The sequence below is a fragment of the Lissotriton vulgaris genome, unplaced genomic scaffold (genome assembly GCF_964263255.1).
Source record: "Lissotriton vulgaris unplaced genomic scaffold, aLisVul1.2 SCAFFOLD_2819, whole genome shotgun sequence".
NCBI lineage: Eukaryota > Metazoa > Chordata > Amphibia > Caudata > Salamandridae > Lissotriton > Lissotriton vulgaris.
This window is the reverse complement of record NW_028253610.1, coordinates 13837-27672: the sequence shown is the minus strand read 5'-3', so window position 1 is coordinate 27672 and position 13836 is coordinate 13837.

Below are 13836 nucleotides of genomic sequence, written 5' to 3'. Positions count from 1 at the left end.
AGTCGCTCTTTAAAGTGGCAGACGTAAGTGACCCTCAAGCAAGTTTCACCAACATGGTTCTTCGTTTTTAGCTCTGCTTGGTGTGGATGTTGCAGAAGTGACTGCAACATTTTGTGCCTTTGTGTCCTGTTTGGCGTGATGTTTAGATGTTCTTACAGGTCCACTAGCAGCAGTGGGTTATGCGATGCACATGTGATGTTCCATCATTTGGGGAACATCTTATTTCTGCTTGATGTTCTGGTAAAATCTCAGTCAAACAGGATAGTTAGGCATAATCGCTGAGGCAGTGTATAACTTAATGCAGCTTTATTAGCCTAACTTTGCTTAGTGTGTTTCTTCTGTAAAGCTCGCAGTGTCTGGAGCAATAAGGGTGTTATCAGGCAACCTATTAGTTCCAGAATGTGTTAGTGTCAACTATGCTCCAGTTTTCCTCTTCAGCACTATCTCTGTTAAGCCAGATCAGCCTAATACCGCCACACCGCTTCTATTTGGTTAAGAATGCTATTGCTTCCTAGATAGAATGAGTGTGTGTGTGTGTAGAAATGTTAATTACATAAAATATTCGAGATCCCCATGCTCTATGACCACAACAAGGGACAAGTTCAGGGTTGTATGCCTAGTTCAGTAGCCTCCTCATCCCTTGTTGTTTCTCTCTGTATGGAGGGGGTAGCACTGCCCTTAAATCGCTCAACCTTTCAAGAGAACGGTTATAGAGTTGATGAAACGTCTGGACATTTAAATTCAGAGCTTCTTGGGTGGTACTTACATATCCAATAATTAACATCTGTGTTTCTTCTGTAGAGCAGTAGCCGTTCAGCAAAGGTCCAGTAGTGTCAGGCCCATGCCAAATAATCAGGAAAACAGTTGACTGTAATCAACTGTGTGTTTTTAACTCTGGGGGAAACCTGGAAATCAGTCAGAGGTGCAGGTGGCAGATGTTCAACTGAGTTTAAAGTCTTTTAATTTGTACAAACTTATACCTTATGAAAAAAAGCTATTTTCCAGAAATGTAATAATTACGAAGCCATACACTGAAAAGATGGGAAGCAAGAGAGCAAACCTGGTAGTTGCCTCAGTTAGGGGATGTTCGTATTTATTAACAGTATGTCTTTTGCACAGCCCGTGGTAGGTATTAGGAATACATTACCCTTAAATACGACTTTGAATGTTTGTCTGCGTTAATTTGAATAAGAGATTCTCTTGTAAAAGGGGCCAAAAGCCCTACTAATTATTGAGATGGGTAAATGCAGACATTACGTTCATTATTACCGTAGATCCTCATAATGCCTAATTTAAAGCTTGCCTGAAGATTCAATGGAGATGTACAATGAGCTTGACTTGAGAGCTGGATAGGGATGCCTTTTTCAGGTGAAGCCTGGGCAGCGCATAACTTGCTCTGCGAGGCATGCTGTATTTGAGTATGTACTTAAAGCCCCACCCACGCTCCACCCATATTTGCCATTGGCTTGTATCATTGTCCTTTGTAAATGCTGGCTTTTGATTCGCTAGTTGGCTTGTTAGTCGCTCCTTAGCATTGTCTTGTCCTCATTTGTAACCTCCCATGAGGACTGACCCTTTTACTTTGGTTGTTACACTTTACATCTTACTTACTCTGTAAGCACTGTTTTCTTTAATACATTTCTCCTACTACAGGCACAGCATGCTCTCCTGCAACATCCAGCGCGCCATGCGTGCTTTCACTTTCCAAGCAATGGTGGCCACTTCTTTAAAATAACATAGGTCTCGTATTTACAATAGTTTGACCTATTGACTTTGAAAGTGACAATGCCTTTTATATAATGTGTTAATTATCAAAACAAATAAATAAAAAACATTGCCATTTACAATGCCAAAAGCTTAAACTCTAGGAAATTCGTAATGGCAGTGTTAGTCTAGTATTTACACTTTCCTTTGGTGGAAGACCTATCTTCAACAACCCATGACAAAGTCATAGAATAGATTGGTGACATCTTTGCAACATGGGCAGCCCCCAAATTCTCAAACCTGCACACGGCCTGCCCTTTAACCCCAAATAGTTCATAGAATTTCTTGTCTGACTCAATATCAACCAGCAAAACAGTACACCCCTCTGGACCCTGGCCATTGGTTTAGTTGAACGATTCATGGGCACCCTCAATAGGGTCCTTTAATGAGTGCCCATGGAGGGAATCGATCTAAACCAAGCCCTTGGCAGGTCCTCCAGGCCTATCGATCAACCCTTCACTCCACAACTGATGAGAGTCCAGCCACTTTGGTATTTGGTATCAGAACAAAAGTACTCCAATGGACCCCTGATTAATCAGTGAAAAAGGACAAGGTTTGCAACAACGAAATGACTTTAAAAATAAAAATAAAAGCGTATGCAGCTCAACGTCGCCAGGCAACAGAAACAACAATGAAAAACAGACACTCCTTTTGCAGCTGATCCTCCACGGGTAGTGGTGTGCAAGGGGCATATGATAACGGCACATAGTCCTGGACAATCCCTCACTGGGCTTGCCTAGCGGCGCTTAATATTATGACCCTTTTCTAATATCACATCACGATCCACCATTAGTTAGATGTTTACATTTTTTGTTGCACTTTCCAGTGTTACACGACTATTCTCGTAATTCAGACTCATTCCAGTCTGTTTTCTTACACCATTAATCACATGACCACATGCGTCACTCGACGTTTACGTTAAGACTGGGTCGGGACTTCCGCATACCATCCCGCCGACGCACATGGCGGGTTACTTTGTTTCCAGTGCTTCGCATTGAGATCGGTAAGCAACCTCGTTAACACGTTATGTATTAGCGGTTATACCAACGAGCCGCTCACTTTGCCAGGATCGTTCTGATTCCTTTTGTCACTTTTAAAACTTTCCCCTCGGGGTTACAACCACTACGAACCAGGTTCATGACGGTTCATACAACCAAGGCGTGTCACCCCCACACAAGATGTTTTTATCTTCCTCGTTTCATTTGGCTATTCTAAATTAGTTGAATCACACATCCTGTCCGCAATCTACACGTAGTTACATCCCAGAGCCGACATGATCTCTCATCACAAATACCCGTGCCTTTTCTCGTATTCCAGTATTTTCAGACTTCAGGGGAGCATGGCAGTTTTTTCCATTTTGAATAGTATCCCATGGTGACAGGGGTTAAGTGTGCACTATTTCGTTTGTACTGTGTGGGTCGCAGTTAGGAGTGTATCTTCAAAACTTAGATAAAGTGATTATTTTCGCCTTTGAATTAATCAGATGTACATTATGTTGCGTACTAATTTTGTGTATTATTTTTTGCCAACAGTACTGTTAAATCCCCTGATGAAGGGCACTGAGCCCGAAATGCATTGGGAAATCATGGGGAAATTTTGAATGAATTAATAAGAAACGAAGATTGATGTTTTTCATGACCTTTATGGTGTGAATCTAACATCCAGATTTGAAAAAAACTTTATTCGTAATAAACCAACTTCAAACGCACAACAACCTCGCATGAAATTTTCTTTTTGTGTGCATGTCTGGGATAGCGCAACCCAGCAATCCCTCACTCAGGACATGTCACATTTCGCACACCTACTGCGACACTTATCAAGCCTTGAAACCATGCGTGAAGCCACACTATGAGCAGGTCCAGCTTGTACAACCTTGCCTATGTCTCCATTTTTCAATCAGGGTGGACCACGATCATCTCAGATCACCTGGTCCGACCTCACAAACTGATTGATAAAATGTGACTTTCGTTCTGTTCATCGCATTTTATTTAACAAAGGGGGAGAAGAAGCATATTGATGTTATAGGCACCAGGACCCTTGTGGTTCTGGGTCGGCCTCTGGACAGGAACTGAGCCATATGCAGGGAGGTAATAGAGGCTAGCTAATGTTGAGTATGAGATAATACGCTGTATGTGAGTGCATGCTGAAGATTAAAGAAGTATTTGACAACCACTAAAGTTTCTTCTTGGATACTTTTTTACTTTAGTGTATCTTTGTTTATCTTTCTGATGATTGTGCTAATAATCACGTCTACCTAATAAAAATATTTTTTTAGGTTATAATATATTGCATTTTCAACATAAAGAAATAAGATGACAAAAACAGATTTTCTTTTTGTCAGAAAAGGGTGCTTATTTTGAACAATAAATATCAATTAGAGAAAGCTCACAAATTAAATCCATTACACAAGATCATAAAATTAAAATCTTCATTAATTAACGTGTTGCCAAAATGCCAAAGCAAAATGAAACTCAGAACAAAAAAACAAGATTCTACTACAGCATCTATAAAAGTTCTTGAGTCAACTGTTAGAAGACCCATAAACAGCTTATAAATCATATAAAAGAAGTTGTCACATCTACAACAGTTTATCTAGGAAACCCCATATCTTATGGATTTTGGCAAAGCACTAACCAGTTTTGCATATTTTTTCTTTTTTGTGGACAACAACCAGTTTATCCTTCCATTCACTGAGCAACAGAGAATCATCTGATTCCTAAGGGGTCTAATAACAGACCTTGCTATCAAAATTGAGATAAACAAGTCCTCTTTGCCCACTTAAAAAATTTGGAGTATGTGAAATGTATGGAATTCTGCAGAATTGCATTAAAATTCAGAGAGATACTGCAGATTATGCAGTGGGAAGAAGTGGGAATTTGGTGCTATTTTCTTAGTGCATAATCTGCCTTTGAGTCCCAAAATGGCTACAAGGATGCATTTTGGGCTAAGAAAATAGCGCAGTCGAATAACACTTGGCGCACTACATACTCTGTAATGATTAAAAATCACTGCAGAGTACCCAGACCAGCATGCGCCTAGCAGAGGGAGCCGGAATATGGATAAGTCGACAGATGGTGACACGATCCCGGGATCAAGGTTCAGCTGCCTGGTACACCACACAGAAAACGAGACGGACCATGAGGGAAGTACTCAGATGTCTGAACCTGAGGACCAGACAGAGCACTCTCTACACCCTCTGGTCGCTGCAATCCGGGAACTGGAGCAGGGAGAGACTTGCAATTCAGGAGAACATGATATAGAAACACAAGATTCCCACTCCTGAGAAACTGTGGAGCTGAGATTCGAAGCAGCAGTTCTTTGCTTTGGGACACGCAAGTGGCAAACACATTTTAATTTCTTTGGGGTAGACTTATACCTTTTGTCTGTTGAATAAGTTGGCGCCTGTAGTGGGCCCCTGTGGCACGGTAAGGGCCGCCCCACTGTTAGCTGTGCTGCTGACTTCAGAAAGTCCACTTGAAAGCTCCATTTAGAGAGCTGGACATAACCTAGTTGAGGTGTTTGTGGATGGGCGACAGACCTTTACCACTTAGTAGTCCTATACGTCAATGGTTGCACGAGTGGGATGGCTGAGAGGAGGAGGTGGGGAGGGGAAGGTGGGGTATGGGGCTGTTCGTACAGTTTGTTGCTTGGAATAGGGGGGGGGGGGAAACAGTTGGTTGAACACAGTCATGAACATTGGTGCGACATGCTATTCTCCTGTAAAGGCGACCGCCTGCACCATTTACACTTTCTTTCAGAATGGCAAGTGCATTAGCGACTCAACCTATAGAGTGCGGGAAACTCAGTGTTCTGACATGGAACGTCAATGACCTTGGTAACAAGATAAAAAGAGGACTAGTGAATAATTACCTCAAAAGACTAGGCCCTGACATAATTTTCCTGCAGGAAATGCACCTTAAGGGTACAAACTGTTCCTTTATAGCCAGGGGAAGGTACAAAGTATTGGCGCACGCGGACTACACATCTGACTCTAGAGGGGTGGCGATCATCGTAAAGAATTCCTCCCCCTTCTGCATCACCCGCACCTGGGGAGACGCTCTGGGGACTTGCGTGGGGGTTCAGGGGACATGGCGCAGACGCACATATACACTGATATCAGTATATGCGCCGCCCAAACTACAGACAAATACATTTAGAGTGCTAGCCAATATCCTCCTGGACACTGCAGACACCCAAATAGTGGGCGGAGACTTCAACGATGTGATGGACAGGGGAAGGGACAGATCAGGGCTGACACCTATATGGGGAAGCCAGACCCCCTTAGCCCAGATGATCGGTACCATAGCCTCACTGATGTTTGGAGGCAGGTACACCAGGACCAAACAGCCTACTCGTTCTACTCAGCCGCGCATAAAGTGTTCTCCAGACTAGATTACATATTTATGTCCAGACAGGAGCTGAACACAGATGTTGCAGCCGAATACAAGGCGAGGGGACTCTCTGACCACTCACCGCTACAGGTGACGATGGGACAGACTCGGGATGCTAGGGGTCCTCCTGGCGCCTAGCTGCGTGGGATCATAAAAATGAAACGATACTCAAAGGCGTGAGAGCGGATGCACGGGTATACCTGGCTGAGAACGAAGGGACGGTGGACTCGGGGGTAACCTTGTGGGAAGTCCTGAAACCGGTGATGCGAGACAGAATACAAAATAGACTGGGGACTGAGCGGAAGAGACTACAGGAGGAGGTAGCGGCAGTTGAACACACCATTGTGGGTTTAGAAAGGGATCACTTAACCGCAAGAAGCTCTGGAACGCTGCGGAAACTGTTAGACATGCAGCGAAAATATAGGGAATTGGTAACTGGCGAGGCTAGAACTCAGAACCTGGCCACCCTTCACCGCCTATATGACGTGGGGAATAAGTCAGGCAAACTACTGGCATGGCTTAGTCGAAAGGAACGGGCAGCGAGATGGGTGGAACAAGTCCGAAATGAAGAGGGGGTGCTTATCACCACAGACCCACACATTGCTGAGATGTTCGTGGCCTACTATGAGCGTTTCTACACTGCCAGAGACCTGGGCACATGGGACGATGCTCTCCTGTATATGGGGCAGACAGACCTCCCTTCGTTAGATTCCGAGACACTCAAGACCCTAGAGGCTGATATTACCGTAGAGGAGGTCACTGCGGCCATTGCTGGACTGAAAGCAGGGAAGACACGGGGACCTAATGGTTTCCCAGCGAAATTTTTCAAATGCACAGCAGACATATTGGCCCCGCACCTGAGGAACCTCTTCCTGGGAGCAAATCAGGAAGGGAGGCTCCCCACTGACCTGTCACTAGCAATAATCATCCCAATCCACAAAGAAGGCAAATCATGGGAGGACTGCTCGTCCTACCGACCCATTTCCCTTCTAAATACGGAGGTGAAACTCCTTGCGACGGTCCTGGCCCAGCGGCTGAGATCGGTAATCCCGGATCTAATACACCTGGACCAGACCAGTTTCCTCCCAGATAGGGCCACAAAACTCAACCTTTGGCGCACCCATAACTGGCTGCAGGAGGTGAGAGATAGGGACCCACCGCACTGGTTCCTCTCACTGGACGCCGAGAAGGCCTTTGACTCGGTACACTGGCCGTTCTTGGAAGGCGTACTACAAAGGTTCGGTATCGGCCTAAAGTTTCGGACTTGGGTCCGTCTCCTCTATACCAACCCACGAGCCAAAGTGAGGGTGAACGGGAGACTGCCTCACGAACTTAACATCCAAAGAGGGACACGACAGGGATGCCCTTTGTCACCCCTCCTATTCACACTCACCATAGAGGTTCTGGCAGCTAGGATCCGACAGAACCAACAGATTACTGGCTTCCGTGTAACTGATATGAATCTGACACAGGAGAAGCTGTCCTTGTATGCGGACGATGTACTCCTGTATATCACCAACCCAGACACCACCGTTCTGGAATTGTTCCTAGAACTGGTAAGCTACTGCCGATATTCTGGATATGCTATAAACTGGCACAAGTCGGTCCTCTATGACCCCTAAGGGAGCGACCGTGGGAGGACATTGCCAGACCAGCTGATTGTTACTACCGAGGGCTTCCAATACCTTGGCATTTACATCACCCTAGACAAGAAACTCTCTCTAAAAAAAAACTTAGAGAGGATAATGCTAAACTCCGTTGCTGATATGGATCGTTGGCGACAGCTACCCCTGACACTCCTAGGTAGAGCGGCCATGTACCAAATGATCATACTCCCCAAGTACTTATACGCCTTACAAAATAAATATTATTTACTCCCAGACATGATACTAAATAAAATCCACGCAGACCTCAGGATCTTCCTCTGGCTGGGTAGGCAGCCAAGAATAGCACTACATACGCTCCAACGACATCAATATAGCGGAGGGATCTCGCTCCCCAACCTCGAAGCTTATTACTGGGCTGAACACATGGCCCCAATCAATGAATGGCTGCATACACAGGCTGACCATTCTACTTACGCCCTGGAGCGACATAAACTGTCCCCGAACAACCTGCTGTCCTATCTATACGGCGGCACCGCTAGGACACCATTGCTTCCAGCGACTGCCATTACATTATGGGCCTGGAGTAAGGCCACGAAGCGAACAGGCTGGGAAAAGGCACCCACTCGGCAGACACCACTATGGCATTGCAAGTGGTTAAACGAACTTCATAAACTTAAGGGCTTCAAACGGTGGGACGATATTGGAAACTCCACAATAGGAGATGTGATAGCTAGAGGGGAGCTGAAACCCTTTCAGACCCTGAAATCGGAGTATGGGCTCCAGCACTCACAGCTCTTCAAATGCACCCAGCTACGCCATGCTTTGAAGGCGCAGAATATACACTTAGAGGGCCTGCCAGAATATGCTCCACTGGAGGGTAGGCTCCTGCAGGAACAGATACAATGTAAGGCAGTCTCACTCAGCTACAAAACGTTAACCAACAACATGCTGGGGGACCTGGCGAAGCTTAGAGAAACCTGGGAAGGGGAGGTAGGAACATTTGAGGACATTGACTGGGACGTAGTGTTAATGCACCCATGTGAGGTGACGATTAAGTCTAGACTCCCTCTCATTCAGTACAACGTCCTGCATAGAACCTACTACGACAGGGTGAGGCTACACAAAATGGGGAAAACAGTAGACACTAATTGCCTCCGATGCCAACGGGAGGGCGGAGATTTCTATCACATAATATGGTCCTGTGATGTGATGCAAACCTACTAGACCCATGTCTTCAAGGAGCTTAGCGAGGTATTAGCGGCACCGATCACACAAGAGCCCAAACTGGCCCTGTTAGGGATGACAAATGATGTTGACCTGGCACGCCCACTCCTGGTGTTCCTGGTTATGGCCCTAGTGGTGGCAAAGAGAGACATTGCAAAACATTGGGGTTCATCGACCCCCCCGAATATTGAGGAGTGGAGAAGAGGGCTAGACCTCTACATGGCGGCTGAGAGGGTGACCTATAAGGCACAGGGTTGTCCTAGGAAGTTTAAAAAGGTTTGGTCCAAGTGGAGGCATTACCATGGGCTGGATGGGGGGCTGGGGGGGGGGAGGTACACAATGACAGTATACGAAACGGCATGGGGAAGGAGGGAAGGGTGGGGAGATGGGGCTATGAACTACCTGGTTCTGGGATGGATGGACAATGCACCTGTACACTATGAAGACGTAAAAGCAAAGTACCATTGGGAACGGCAGGAGAGGGACTAGGGGGATTGCATGTCACCAATTACATGACTGTAATGTTGAGTTGTGAACAAAATGCAAATAAAAATATGTATAAAAAGAAAATCACTGCAGAGTATGAAAAGGGCACCACTGCCGAGTGGTATGCAGTGGTTACTATACTCCAGAAACCACTGCATATCACTCTGTGCCATTTGTATATACTATGCAGTGATTATACTGTTTAATCACTGCAGAGTATGGGCACCAATTGGTTTGCAGTGGCTTCTTAACTTTAGAAACCACTGCATAATTTTCAATTCCGCAGGCAGAGCAGAAGAATTTAAATTTAACAATAATTCCACTTTACAAGAGTAATGAGAAATTACCAAAATTCCATTTGGAAAAAAAGAAAATTCTGCCTTAGCCTACTTAGAAGGTGGTTCTAGATGTCTTGAGCCTCCCATTACAAAAAACAAGGGCATCTGGCCATTTCATCTTAGGTAGTCAGCTGTAAATGGCTGGTAAAAAACTTTCCTGATAGCCCACTCCCAGACCTTCATTTTTTTGATCCAAGAAATGTCAGGTAGCAAAGTTGACATTAGTTATCCAGCAACCTACTTTGACTATACCTACCACTTCCCTACTCTGGAGTTCTCCTTTTTGTCATTCTTGGGAGTATACTATCTGCTGTTGTTTGAGCATGTACATTGGGTTTAGAGAGCAAAATGACATAGCTTAGTAAGCCTCAAAACATACACGATCAAAATTCAATAACATTGCAATTTGAGGGACGCCGACTGGCTGTAGTTTGACAGCAGGATAACAACATTGATCCAAAGAAATTATCAAACACAGTGACTTCTAACTTAAACGAACTAAGAATAAGTAAATTAGTTGATAATAATAATGCAGATTAGGGACCACCAGCCTCCATTTCTCTTCACCCAAGCCAAGCTTTTTAACGCTAAAACAGCAGGACATCTTGTTCCACAGGAATGAAAAAACAACCCTTTCATTTATTTGAAGAACGTTTCAAGGATCTCTATCCGGAGTGCTGAGAGATGAAAGACCATTAGTGGCAGTACCTTCATTTTGATCAATTCAGCTGTGCCAACTATGGAGACAGGCAAAAGACTCCAGCTGTTTAGGAGTAATAGAATTTTGGAGATTAGTGGCTGGACATTAGCTTATAAAGATTACCTAACTGTTGTGAAAACCAGATTGATAACTATTGATGGGTTGCTATTATAGACAGCAGCCAAATATCCTGAGGAGCATCCCGATGAGGAGTTAAATAATAGGAATTCAGTTTTTGATTTGTTTATTTTATACCCCTAACTCAGCAAAATGACCAATGTTTCAAACAGAGCTTGAACTGATTGAGCCTTTGAAGATGTACTAATAAATCGTCCTAAAAAAGTTTATGTTTCAGGGTGCCGGAAGCTTTTGCTTCTATCTCCAAGGAGGCCCTAATAGCCATTGCCAGTGAATCAAGGCAGAGAGCACATAATAAGGGTGATAAGGGGAACCCTTGCCTAGTGCCCCAGGAAATTTGAAATATTCCCATGCTTTTTCCATTGATAATCAGTGAGGCATTATCATTTATATACAACATCCTTAGGATATCTATCAGCAGAGTTGGGAGTCCCACTTTTTCAAATACTGTAAACAAAAAAATGACCAGTGGACCACATCAAATGTTTTTTCTGCCTCCATAAAAAATAGAAGCAGCTGGAATTGTATCAACTAAAACATATTCAATGACTTCTACTAAAAAAATACTATTGACATAGCGTTGCCACCCAGTTATGAAGCCTTTCTGATAATAATCATCATTTGAGATAGTAACATAGCCAGAATGTAGCAATTAACTTAGCAAATAATTTTATGATCAGTTTTAAGAAGTGTTATAGATCGATAGGACTTCAAACTAGCTGCACACTTCATTTTGAGAATACTTCAAAGTAGCTGGATCCTTCATTTCTTTCAAGAAACAAGTGGACTTCCCTCTCAAGAATGACTGGGGAATACTGCCCCCAGATATATTATGATTGTGCCATTGGGCTTTTAACTGTTCAATGAATATCTGATACAATTCAGTTGGGAACCCATCTTTGCAAGCTACCTTTCCTCTAGGTAAGTTCTTAATGACCGCGGCTAACTCTACCTCTGTGATTTTGGCTAACTAAACCTACTGCTTCATCTACGGGCAACCTAGAAAGGGGCCATTTTTCTAGGTACTCGAGCATGGCTACAACTGGTTTGTGTATAGGAAGAGCTGATCTAATTGCTTAGAATTCTGAGTGAAATCTAGCAACAGTTGTTGCCCTACCACTTTAAAACTCACAGACTCATTTTCCAGCAAAAGAAGCTTCATATTTTGTTTAGCCTTTTCTCATTGATGAAAATGTTCATGATTTGGTGAACTATTCAGTGTGACATCTGCCTGCTTACTTTATGCTGTCTGTAATAAAACTCTTGCAGCTCTTTTTTCCTTATCAGGGCTTCTAATTATATGATTTCCAAAGGCACAGTGGCCTTAAAAGCTTCCCAGACCAGCAGAATCAAGGTTAATATATAAAAAAAAATGTATACTTAATAGCGGTACAAAAGTCCTCGTCTAACAGCAAATACTGCTCTAAACTCCATATGAGAGGAGCTGCTTGGCTAGAGAGAAGAAATTAATTGTCAATAAGGGCAGTATGCTCTGCAAAACAGTTGGGCAAAAAGCTACAGTGCCCATCTTGCCCTAACTGTGTTGTTAAAAATTAATCAATTCTTGGGGCCGATTGAAACTTTTTAGAGAAATGAGCATACTGCTGAGCAGACGGGTTATTAATTAATTAAGCAGAATATTCAGGGAGATCAATCCTGACAGTTCAGTATATATTATCTATGGAAGATTGATACGAAAAATATATTGAGGGAATAGTCACCTTTGGGTTTCTCTAAGAACAGGTGTCATGTTACTACCAATAAGTCTTCTTTGCCATCCATCCATCATTTGTATACAACTCTTGTGGGTCAGTAGGATTCCAGAGTCTGTTTTGTGGTATTTATATGGTCCCTTTTGGCGGATTATTTTAGGTTTGGTGGGACATTATTGGTCAAATGGGGGGCTCTTGGATAAGCTTTCGGAGAAATGGGTTTCATATTTGCTCAAATGTGGTGAGTGGATCTTGAGTTTGTAGATTAATTTTTCAGAAAATGCTAGCATTTCCTCATCTCTCACTGTACTTTTCCTTATGGCAATAAGATGGAAGTATGTTCTGATGCATACTGTTTACTAATTGAGAAATGGTATTCAACAGTTCAGCTGTGTTCCCATATGGCTGTTTCATTATTGTTTCCAGTAACATACATTTAACAATAAAACTGATTGAGAAATTGAGAAAAAAAGGTGCTGGTAACAACCAAACATGCCCCAAATTACCAACAGACGTACCTTAAAGGGGATCTGTGAATGATGGCAGAATAGGCCTCGAAATGCAAGCAGACATTATCAAACAGGGACATGTTTTTTAAAGCGTTTTGTTTGTTACTGAATGCGATGTATGACTGTTTAAAGACAACAGCTTTTTCTCTACACTGGATGACCACTTTAATGCACTGACAGTCTTAATTCTTGCATGTGGGTCTATCTCACTGTCCAGATTGTATCTTTGCTGCTCATTATCTTTCAAATGATACACCCAATCTGGTGCATAATTTATAGTCCCATCAAATGAGTTTCTGCTGCATTTTATTTTGTATTATTTGGTAAGCTCAGCACACACATTTGTTTGACTGAAAGAAACAATAAGCTGCGTATCCTCCTGAGAGTAAACTATGACTTTTAGAAGATGGTTATTTTTTATACATTTTCAAACAATGGAATAAACAATTAAAAAATACATTACTGGCTATTCATTTAAAAGGGTGAACTTGCTATACTATCAGAAAAAAAATATTTTTACTTAACAATTCCTTAGAAGAAGATCAATTCAAAATACCATCACGATAAGACATTGGACCTAACTTTTTCTGCATATGTGACAGAAAGTGAGAACTGTCAATTAATACACAAGTAAAATCAAACTTTGATTTCATAAAAAAAAATAAAATTTTTGACAAGCATCTTTGTTCATAATCCTACTAAAGAATCTTGTATCAGTAGATCATGTGGATAAATTAGCTTATCTAGATGAAGAAACGTTTTATTAGTTGGTTCCACCAAGGTGATTTAGGCATTATGCTTGACCCGACTAGCTCTTCACCTATTAAAGTAAAGGATAGAGTCAATATGATTAAAGAAAATCTTAGTAGTGGCGTTGAAGCTCGAATGAAACAGAGATTTCCCATATGTGCTCAGGGAAGAGCTTGGATGTCTCAAAGGAGTTCAGCATGAAATACGCTTGTGTGTT